The following is a 10,404-nucleotide window of genomic DNA, read 5'->3' as shown; positions in this document are numbered from 1 at the left end:
CTTTATTATCTTATAGATTGTAGTCTGCTTTCCCTCGCCTCCTTTGGAACCCTGAGGTGGAAACTGTTGTCTTAAAGTCTCAGACACAAGGAGAGTAGTCGCGCAGCTCCGTGCACTGCAGCCCTCCCTCGGCGTTCGTCCATCATCCTGCTAGCGAATCCTCGGACTAATTCTGAAACAGATGGACACAGCTGAGATCCAAGGGCGTTGGATGAACCTCCCTCTCGGAAAGAAGGCCACGCAGGTTGCCCTAATCAGAGAGAGTGTGGTGATCTGATCCAGAACAATCATGAAAATGCAACTCCTTTGGTGCTTCTGATGGTCCGTGGTGTCCCAAAACGTAGTAGCAAAAGAACAGACTTGTCTGTTGACTCCCCGTCGGGGAATCGAACCCCGGTCTCCCGCGTGACAGGCGGGGATACTCACCACTATACTAACGAGGAGAACAGCTTAGCAACTAGCGACGTTAAGTAAAGTCCAAATAAAAGCTAATTTTCTTTCCCTCGTTTCTTTTTCCTTCCTTTTATCTTTTCTTTTTCTTTTTGTCTACCCCTTTCCCTCTCCCACCCCCTCCCTGCAAATCCAAAGATTTACACCTGACGGGTATCGCTAAGACATGAACCTTTGTCTCAAGAAATAAAGAAAAAAAAGTTAAAGTGCTGTGTGCATATGTTTAATAAACAGCATTAAAAAATATTAAACGCTTTAAAAACTACTTTTTAAAAAAAGTTGTGGGACCAGGTATAGTGGCACGAGCCAGTAATCACAATCAGTCTACGTAGTAAATTCCAGGCCAGCCAGGGAGGGCTCTTAGACCCTACCTCCAAAAGACAAAGCAAACCAAAGATGGGCTGTGAATGAGGAGGTAGGGAGTAGGGGAGAACGTGTGCTTGTGCACTGTTAAGAGAGCAACGAAGAGCTGGAGAGGTGGTTCAGCCCTTAAAAATCGAGGTTCACACCCCAGACACTGTAAGCTATTAAAGAAGGGACAGACGAAGGAAAGGACGAAAAGGACAAGAACCAGCTCTCCTGTAAAGAGGTGCTAATCCAGATGACGATCACACGGAAGTCACAACTTTCTAAAAATGTTAGAGCAACAGATTAGCCTCCTTCTAAAAAAAGACACCCCCAGCCTAATAATGGGAAAAGGATATTATCGTGCTTATGAATAGGAAAAATTAATATCTCAAAGACAGTATTTCTTCCCAAATTACCATAGTTATTTAAGATGATTCCGATTGTATGTTTCTCCCTCTCTCTCATTTCATTTTATGCAGCCCTGTCTGTCCTGGAACAACACTCTTAAGACCAAATCTGCCCACCTTTGCCTCCGGAGTGTTGGACATTTTTCTTTTTAAAGGCATTCATCTCTGTGGCCCCAGCTGGCCTCCAGTTTGTGGTACTCTTACTGCCTGAGTGTCCCCAGTGCTGGGCTTTCAGGTTTGGGTCACTATACCTGGCTGGACCTAATTATTTCAAGTGAAAGAGAACGGGCCTGAAAACGAACACAGTGAACTTGTGAATGGAGTATTTTGGCCTAGCAGTGACAAATTCAAGGCGGTGAGATACACGGTTTTGAATCCTAGCACCTTCGTTTCTGCGTGACTTGGCCGGGCACTTTGCAAAGAGAAACGTAAGCTCAAGGGCCAAGATAAGTCACTAGCCAACGTGCAGATTTCCCAGTGAGGACAGAAAAGTAGCAGACACGGAGAGGACTAGTGAACAGAGACCAGTCTGGACTCAGGTCGGCCCTGCCTGAGAGAAGCAAAACGAAACAACAGGACAAATCAGGAGGAAATTTCCAAACATGCTTGGATGTCTTTCAGCCAGGACGCCCAGGCTTCTTCCTCTTCCCACTTCGTCTCAAGAAGGCACAAATGTTCAGCACGGGAGAGCTTGTTCTGAATGGTAAGGACAGAGAAAGGCTCTGCAGATGTTTTCGATTAGAGTCACCAGCCCAGGGATAATGGATGGGTCATTTTCAAGGGATTTTTTTGGAGACATGTTACCTACCACACAACTCATGGTGGCTGGGAACTCAACTGGAGTTTTATTTTATCTGTATTAGATTATGTTAATTATACATAATAGGTTTTGTTATGATGTTTACATGTGTGTACAATATTCACTCCCCATAGCCTTCCCTTATCTCCTCATAAGTGAAATGCCTCATTCCAACACCAGGGTCATAAAACAGAGTTAAGGCTTCAAGAAACCGGCTGCCTGTGGAATTTTAGAAAACTTTTTACTCTCCACTCTTAAAAACTTGGACGTTGTGCCTAAGGGTTTGCCTTTCGAGTTTTGAGGCACAACTGAATTTACTTTCTGGTGGCATTCCCCCTCCCAGCTAAGCCCTTTTCCTCATCCTTTCTTTAAAGGAGACAAAATAACTGTTTTTCGCCTGAACAGGGACTTGAACCCTGGACCCTCAGATTAAAAGTCTGATGCTCTACCGACTGAGCTATCCAGGCTCTTGGGTGGTCCTACTTTTTTTTTATCTTGTAATATCGTTGGTCACTAAACTGGGATTTCAGAATTCACAATTAGAGTGTTTTATTCCAAAGGTGCAGTTTTCTCGTCATGATAACTAAGCTTTGTTTTGTCGGGCGCTGCGTTCAAAACGTGTATTCGTTGCACGATCAACTAGTCATGTAGTATTTATGGCAGGAAGGGAAGACCAATGATAGGGTGACATCCTCTTAGTGGAGCACTTAGGTTATAACCCACGCTAGCTCCTTTCTCCATTCTGCAGAGCGCGTAGAGGTGAGACGCACGTCTGAAGTTTGAAGGCGCTAAGAAACGAGAGGAAAGGCGAGGTCGTGGCGGGGGCAGGTGCTTCCAGTCTCATAGTCTTCTGTGCTTTCCTAGTTCTTTCAGACTTGAAGCTTAACGCTAAATCGCTAACCAAGCTTTGGTGTGCTTGTACATTTTTGATTTGGTTTTGGGTTTCGTTCTGGAGACTGAGCCCAGGGCTTGGGGCAAGCTATGAGAATGAGTCTGAGCCATAGACTTGCCGGATCACACAGCTCTGGGTCAGGGACCATAGACCCTGCAAAGCGAAAAATAAGCATCGTGGTGTACTGTTTCCCAAAATGTTGACTTTGAAGCGTTGAAGATTTTGATAGCACCCAGTTTTCTGGGGTTTTTTTGGTCGTATTACCTTTCCTATCTTTCAGGTTCTTTGGATAAGAATATGCTGGTAATGGAAAGGGAAGAAAATTAGAACTAGCAGAGGATGGTTTCGATCCATCGACCTCTGGGTTATGGGCCCAGCACGCTTCCGCTGCGCCACTCTGCTGTTCACGTAAACTGTATCTGATAAGTACTCACAAATACTTCGTCCTTTTCCATTCTCACACTCCTATCTTTCATTTGGAGTCACTCTTATGTTTCATTTCCCTACAATGATTTGCAATCTAGTTGAGAAAGTTAAGAAAACAGAATGCCTAGCAAAATTGCCCAGGTCTGCCTTGAACTTGAGCTCCTCTTGCCTGTGGGATTATAGATATATATCTAGCCTCGACTAAAATTCTTAACTACTTTAATTCTTAATCGCGTTATCTTTTGTTTCGTTCTCTTTGTTTGTTTTGAGGGTCTCTCTGTGGCCTAGGCTTGAAGTTTCAGGAATCCGTATGCCTCAGCCTACTACTGAATGATAAGACTACAGACTTGACCCAACACAGTTCACTTGTTTTATCTTTAAACGTGTGTCTTGTAGGCTAACTTGAAACAATGGCGAATGCACAGCACAGCACAGCACAGCACAGCACAGCACAGCACAGCAGGTTAGTCAAAGCCTCAATCCCTTCTGTGGGAAGTGGGAGCGCAGGAGTCAGTTTCCGCCGCGGGCCTGCAGTGCTAAACCCCCTAGAGAGTCTGTGCCTTAGAGTTCCGAGCCGGCACTTCTCAGAGTGCTCAGAGAAGACAGTGGCTTTTGCCCCTTGTCCCTGGCAGATATTCTGCCTGGCAGTGGCAGGCTAGGTATCCTTATGTTTACTTCAGCGCAAGGGTTACCTGTCTACATCGTCATGCCTGGATTTACATCCAGAATTCCAACAGAGCATTTCAACACTTTTGAACCAGGTTTGCCTACTTCATTGTTCTCTGGGGCTAGGAGTCGCCCAGCTGCTCTGCTGAGACATTTCATGTTTTTTAGTTCTCTTTCCTGGGCTTTTCTGCTTTTTTCCCCTCTTGCCCTTCAACACACATGGCTCTGGGCTCTCAGAGGATGTGCTTAAGGGGTTCATGGAAGAATTTGGAGCCCTCGGTTTGACATCTCAATGCTCAGTGCTACTTAAACTAAGCCCTTGGTAGTTTTTGTGTACATGGTCATAAGACTATATTGGAATGACCTTAAAGTGAATTTCCTTCTAGAGGGGAAATAAAATATAAACATTTAGAAGATACCAAAGAAGAATGTCTGTAGGAAGTAAATGTAGGAAAGAAGTATTGAGTGTGGGTCCTGGTGGATGTTTGGGGAAAAAGAGACATCTTCATTCTTTACTTAAGTGAGAAGTGATTTTTCCATTAAATTTTAGTCTACAAAGTAGTGCGTTTCCCTACAGTATTTTCACACACACATCACTACTAGTTTTGTTTCGTCCCCGTTTTCCCATTTGCCTTCCTCCTCCTGAGGAGTCCCTCTCTCTTCTGCTCACATTATCCATTATTTTCTGTAAGAGGGATTTCTTCTTCTTTCTCTTCTTGTTTTGTTTTTTGAGACAGGGTTTCTCTGTGTAGCCCTAGCTGTCCTGGAACTCCCTCTGTAGACCAGGTTAGTCTTAAACTCAGACATCTGCCTGCTTCTGCCTCCCTGGCACTGGGATTAAAGGTGTTTCCACCACGGCAAACTAAAAGTGATTACTTTCCATGAAAACTTAATCTCTCCCAACTCCTTTTCCTTCTCTTCTGAAATATTTTTCTTTTTTTCCTCCTTCCTTCCTCTCTCTCTCTGTTGTTGTTCATTCAAAGTTTTTCTGTAGTTTGGGTGACCCCAAAGCTTATGACAATTCTCTCGTTTTAGCCTCCTGACTGCTGGAATTACAGAATTACAGAAGTATTTTTTTTTTTAAATATTTATTATGTATACAATATTCTTTCTGCGTGTATGCCTGAAGGCCATAAGAGGGCACCAGACCTCATTACAGATGGTTGAGAGCCACCATGTGGTTGCTGGGAATTGAACTCAGGACCTTTGGAAGAGCAGGCACTGCTCTTAACCACTGAGCCATCTCTCCAGCGCCTTGGCTCAGGTTTTTGAAAAACAGGTTTTTAAAAGCTAACCCCAGACAAAGTTGGGTGGCGGCGGCGCCCACCTTTAATCCCAGCACTCAGGAGTGCAAGGGACAGCCAGAGTTGTCACACAGAGCAACCCTGACTCAAAACAAAACAACAAAAAAAGAAACTAATGAACAGTCCTGGTGGTTATCTGTCTCAATGTTGGATACCTTTATCAGGGACACAGACGGGATGTAGGAATATAGGAATAGAAAATGTTCCTGGGAGTTCTTCCTGAGATCCGTTGAAAAATGAAACAAAAAAGCTTCTGTTAATAGCAAACAGCACACCGTCACACTGCGCACCATCATACACTAGCAAGTTTCCAAGTCTCCACTTGATGACTCCTTTGGCCACTAAATTTGACAAAACACAGTGTTCTCTTTATTCTCAAGGTTTACAGACTATTGGCTTTGATCACCGCTAAGGATGGATAAACCAGAAATACCTATGTCCTGAGACAGGCTGACTTCCGCCTTGTATAATCCAGAATCACATTCTCGAACTACATACAGCTATTTGTGGGCTCATTTTCACTGTCACCACAATCACTGAACTGTGAAAAGTCACTTGTTACTATACCGCCTCTCTCTCTTCATTCCACCTGTATGGTTTTACAACTGCAAACCTGTGAACTAAAGATTTCATTATAGCTTCACAATTTGAACTTGTTATGGCTTTGTTATTTTGGGTGGTTGAGTGAGTTTGAGAAACTGACTTCTAAAGGCTGGTGTCCTGGACTTGCTATTCAACTGGAAACTTTTTTTCGTTGATTTCTTTTTCCTCTGTTATTGCAATGTCCTCATCACCCAGATTCTTCCAGTTCTCCTTTCTGATTTCTGTAGGAGTTGCAACACTGGCATATTTTTCCTCTCCTACAAGCAAATGTTGGTGGTTTCTAAGTGTCGTTATTACAGAAATTTGTTAGATTTACCTAAGAAAGCGGACTTGTTGGTCCCTGAGAGGTCTGTCTAGTGTCTGACACTAGATCTGACCACAGATCTGCCATGACTTGCTTTTTATTCCCTGTGACAATCTTACTATTTTTCTTGTGTCCATTCTTGGCTGTTTTCCTCGATGCAATCCCAGACGATTAAATGTCTGTGCAGGCAACTCAGCCTCACATAGAGCTTCCGCACATGATTTGTGGCTGGAATCTCTTGGAGATTTAGCATTATTTCTTCTGTAGGAGACAGCTATGATAAGCTAAATATAAACAGATCACAGGCTGGGCACCTGGAGGAGACCTCCCAGGGACCTTCTGCAGAGGGTGTTTCCCTCTGGTAAGACCCGTGGGTAGCTGGGTCTCAGTGCTCTGGTGAAACGCGTGGGTAGTGGTCTCAATTCTGTATGCACACTGTATACGCACTGTATACATACTGGAATGGTCTCAGTTAGATAGAGGGGTGGGTCACACCCTCAAAACAGCTTGAAACTGTCATCTTTGGTCTCACTTAGATAGAGGGGCAGGTCACACCCGCAAAACACCTTGAAACTGTCGTCTTTGGCTTGGTTTGGCGCCATTGTCCTGCATGTCTGTGTGTTGTTGTGTTTTGTCCTGACTTAGACTGACGCTGACAAAATGGGACAGACTCAAATCACGACTTCATGACTTTGATATTGTGATCACTTTAGATATAGGGCCATAAGCATAAGGGTATATTTTCCTAAAAGGGATAAGACAAATAACCTCTATCTGCCGCCTTAGCCAACATTTCACGAAAAGGAGTCAGCCTTGGCCCCAAGTACAAGGCTGTGGGGCAGCATGCTTTTATGGATGGGTGGCTGGGCTATGCAGCCTTTCTGTTGCAATGTAGCAAGGCTGCCAGCCACAGTTGTAGGGGCAGTTGTTCTGCAATAGGATTTCAAACACTGAACAGAGATTCTGGGGTTAATTGCTAAGGCTTAAAGAGGTTAACACCCCCCCCCCCCACACCTGCATGCTGCATACCACCCTGCCCCCTCCCATGCTGGTGGATGAGTTCCCACTACCTGCCCCTGGGGCTGTGTGCCTCAACTTCTGGTCAAACCTGACTAAGGTTTGGCTCCGAGGGTCAAGGACTCTGGCCATAGGTGTTGCTGCAATGGCCACTTTGTGACACTATAGCCAGACTTCCCTGCACCAGAGCTGCTTTGATCATTCAGATCTAATGTGTTAAAAACATCTGTCTTCATTTATCGGGACTGGTGACAAATTATTATTGGTTAATGTATAAAAAGAATTACTGTTGGTCTCAAATGTTTCACGCTGGTATTTTATGCGATGTAAATTTAAAGCTTTTTTGTTGTAGTATATGCAGAGCATATGCATGTTTCTGTTCTTGTTTAAAATATTGTAGCCATGCAATATATCATACACCACTGAGGGAAACCACAAGAAAGACTTTAGTAAGAGTTTTTATGTTGTCCGAAAAGTGAGAGAGATTTCGGTGTGTTGTCTAAAAAGCAAGAGAGATTTTGGTATGTCATCTGGAAAGTGGAAAGCGAGGGAGAAAGCAGGAGACTAAAAAAATAAAGAGAGGAAAATAGAATAAAGGTATATAAAAAGTTATAAAAGGTCAAAAGAGGACGTAAACTATGTTTGTTGTGGCTTCTCATACATGCAAATACTGAACATACTTGTTTTGTTAAAAAAGTTTGTCTGTGTGAGTTTCTTACAAACATGGAGCTGAAACAGAAATGGTCTAACTAACTAATGGTTTAAAAATGTATTTCCTTGTTCAAGGTCTATTCAGGCTTAAAAATATACCTTTAGCCTACTTGTCTTTGCTAACTTTGTTGGATTTAAGCTATTTGGATAAACTGAGTCATATTTGTTTTGCTACTAAGAGGTTTGGACCTCCTCTTCTGGGGTTGTTTCTGTGTCAGTCACTCTGGGGTAATGAGAGATTCAATGGCCTTGTTAGTGACAGAACAGAACACTCACAGAGAAGCTGGATAAAAACTTGCCCGGCTGGTCTCCTTGGTTAACAACCTTGCTTCTAGCTCTAACAGGCCCTAATAATCTTGCTTCTTCTTATCAACCGACTGATGGCTTTTGTTCAAGAACAGGTCAATACTGTTTGACTGATGGTATTGAGGTCCCAGTATCACCCCCTTGAGCCCCTGGTAGACAGGACCCATGATTGAGTCCTGTCATCGGTACTTGTGAAGGGGGAAAAATGTAGGGCCCAGGACAGCTTTCCCAGGGCAACTTGGTACACACCTGCCAAGATGAGTTCTTTAGATCAGCAGGAAGGTAGACCTGAGTCTCAGTTTGCCCTAGAGCAATGCTGTCTCTTAGACTCCCTCCTGTTCCCATTTCACCCTGGCACCTGTTCCTTGCCTTTGCAGGAGACAGCATTAACAGCTAGATACAAACTTGTTCTGTGTTTACCCTTGGAATGACTAGTTTGGTTTCTTTATTAGCTTTAATTCAAAATCATTACAGAGTGTGGAGTTCTAGTCTTGTGAAAACTGCTAACTTACTATAGATAGTTAGGAAATACAAGTTAGTCAGTCATCTTTAAAGTACTGATATAATTAGTTATGGGAATAAGCCTTATTTAGTTCCCTGTATGTTTTCAAAGTCAAACTTAATACAAATAATGAGAAACAAAGTTTGTCTAATCAGACATACCTAGGCAGCTCTCATACTTCAGAGATATTCATATTCTGCAGAATATGGCATTTAAAATATTGATTAAAAAGCTTTTTGAAAAAAATTGATTGCTATTTATTGAGCGCTACATTTTTCTCTGCTCTCCTCCCTGCCTCTTTCATCCCTCCTTCAACCCTCCCCCAAAGTCTCCATGCTCCCAATTTACTCAGGATATCTTGTTTTCTACTTTCTACTTCCCATGTAGATTAGATCTATGTAAGTCTCTCTTAGTGTCTGCATTGTTGTCTAAATTCTCTGGGATTGTGGTTTGTAGGCTGGCTTTCTTTATGTTTAAAAAACACCTATGAGTGAGTACATGTGATAATTATCTTTCTGGGCCTGGGTTACCTCACTCAAAATAATGTTTCCTAGCTCCATCCTGCAAAATTCAAGCTGTCGTTATTTTTTTCTGCTGTGTAGTACTCCATTGTATAAATGTACCACATTTTTCTTATCCATTCTTCGATCGAGGGGCATTTGGGTTGTTTCCAGGTTCTGGCTATGACAAACAAAGCATCTATGAACATAGTTGAGCACATGTCCTTGTGGCACGATTGAGCATCCTTTGGATATATACCTAAAAGTGGTATTATTGGGTCTTGAGGAAGGTTGTTTCCTAATTTTCTGAGAAATTGCCACAATGACATCCAAAGGGGCTTTACCAGATTGTACTCCCACCAGCAATGCAGGAGTGTTACCTTTACTCCACAACCTCTCCAGCAAAAGTTGTCATCAGTGTTTTTGATCTGGGCCATTCTTACAGACGTAAGATGGAATCTCAGAGTTGTTTTGATTTGCATTTTTCTGATGACTAAGGATGATGAACATTTCCTTAAGTGTCTTTCAGCCATTTTAGATTCCTCTGTTGAGAGTTCACTGCTTAGGTCTGTACTATTGTGCCCAGAGCACATTCTCCCCCTCCCCCCAAGGGAAACCACCAGAAAGCAAAGTGGACAGGACTGCAAAATGCAAGGTTAACTCTTTTAGTGCAAGTACAAGCGAGTACAGGCAATTACTGGCTGGCCAGGAACTTTCTTTTTACTCTTTACTACCCTGAAACAACAAGGTAGAGAGAGAAGTTGAAAATTCCTTTGCAGGGTTAGTTTTTTAAAAATGCAATTTACAAAGAGGCTTTTGGCCCTGGTGCAAGGCCTTCTGCCCCCTCCTACCCTGATAAATCAGCTTTCTCCTGTTTTACTTGTTATCACCACACCAGGTGGCTGGCTGGCTAAGCGACCTTGTGCTTGGAATCTCCCAGGTGGGAGGGGGAAAGGAAAGCTATTCTGTGTTTCTAATTTTAAAACATTTTGCTAGCAAATTTTTGTCCCTTTGAAAATAAGGGGTGAGGGCCTGGCGGTGGTGGCGCACGCCTTTAATCCCAGCACTTGGGAGGTAGAGGCAGGCGGATCTCTGTGAGTTCGAGACCAGCCTGGTCTACAAGAGCTAGTTCCAGGACAGGCTCCAAAGTCACAGAGAAACCCTGTCTC

The 10,404-nt window shown here is 43.3% G+C and overlaps 3 non-coding genes across 3 annotated transcripts; all 3 read right to left on the bottom strand.

Moving 5' to 3' along the window:
• Positions 1-371: 371 nt before the first annotated feature.
• On the bottom strand, positions 372-443 carry Trnad-guc. The gene has a single exon. It is a non-coding gene; the product is annotated as a tRNA-Asp (tRNA).
• Positions 444-2,398: 1,955 nt separating this feature from the next.
• Positions 2,399-2,471, bottom strand: Trnak-uuu. Its single transcript has one exon. It is a non-coding gene; the product is annotated as a tRNA-Lys (tRNA).
• Positions 2,472-3,226: 755 nt separating this feature from the next.
• Trnam-cau lies at positions 3,227-3,298 on the bottom strand. Its single transcript has one exon. It is a non-coding gene; the product is annotated as a tRNA-Met (tRNA).
• Between the last annotated feature and the right edge of the window lie 7,106 nt (positions 3,299-10,404).

The sequence above is a fragment of the Microtus ochrogaster genome, unplaced genomic scaffold, assembly GCF_000317375.1.
Source record: "Microtus ochrogaster isolate Prairie Vole_2 unplaced genomic scaffold, MicOch1.0 UNK66, whole genome shotgun sequence".
Taxonomy (NCBI): Eukaryota; Metazoa; Chordata; class Mammalia; order Rodentia; family Cricetidae; genus Microtus; species Microtus ochrogaster.
The sequence above is the reverse complement of the archived record's forward strand: the minus strand, read 5'-3'. Positions and strand labels throughout refer to the sequence as shown.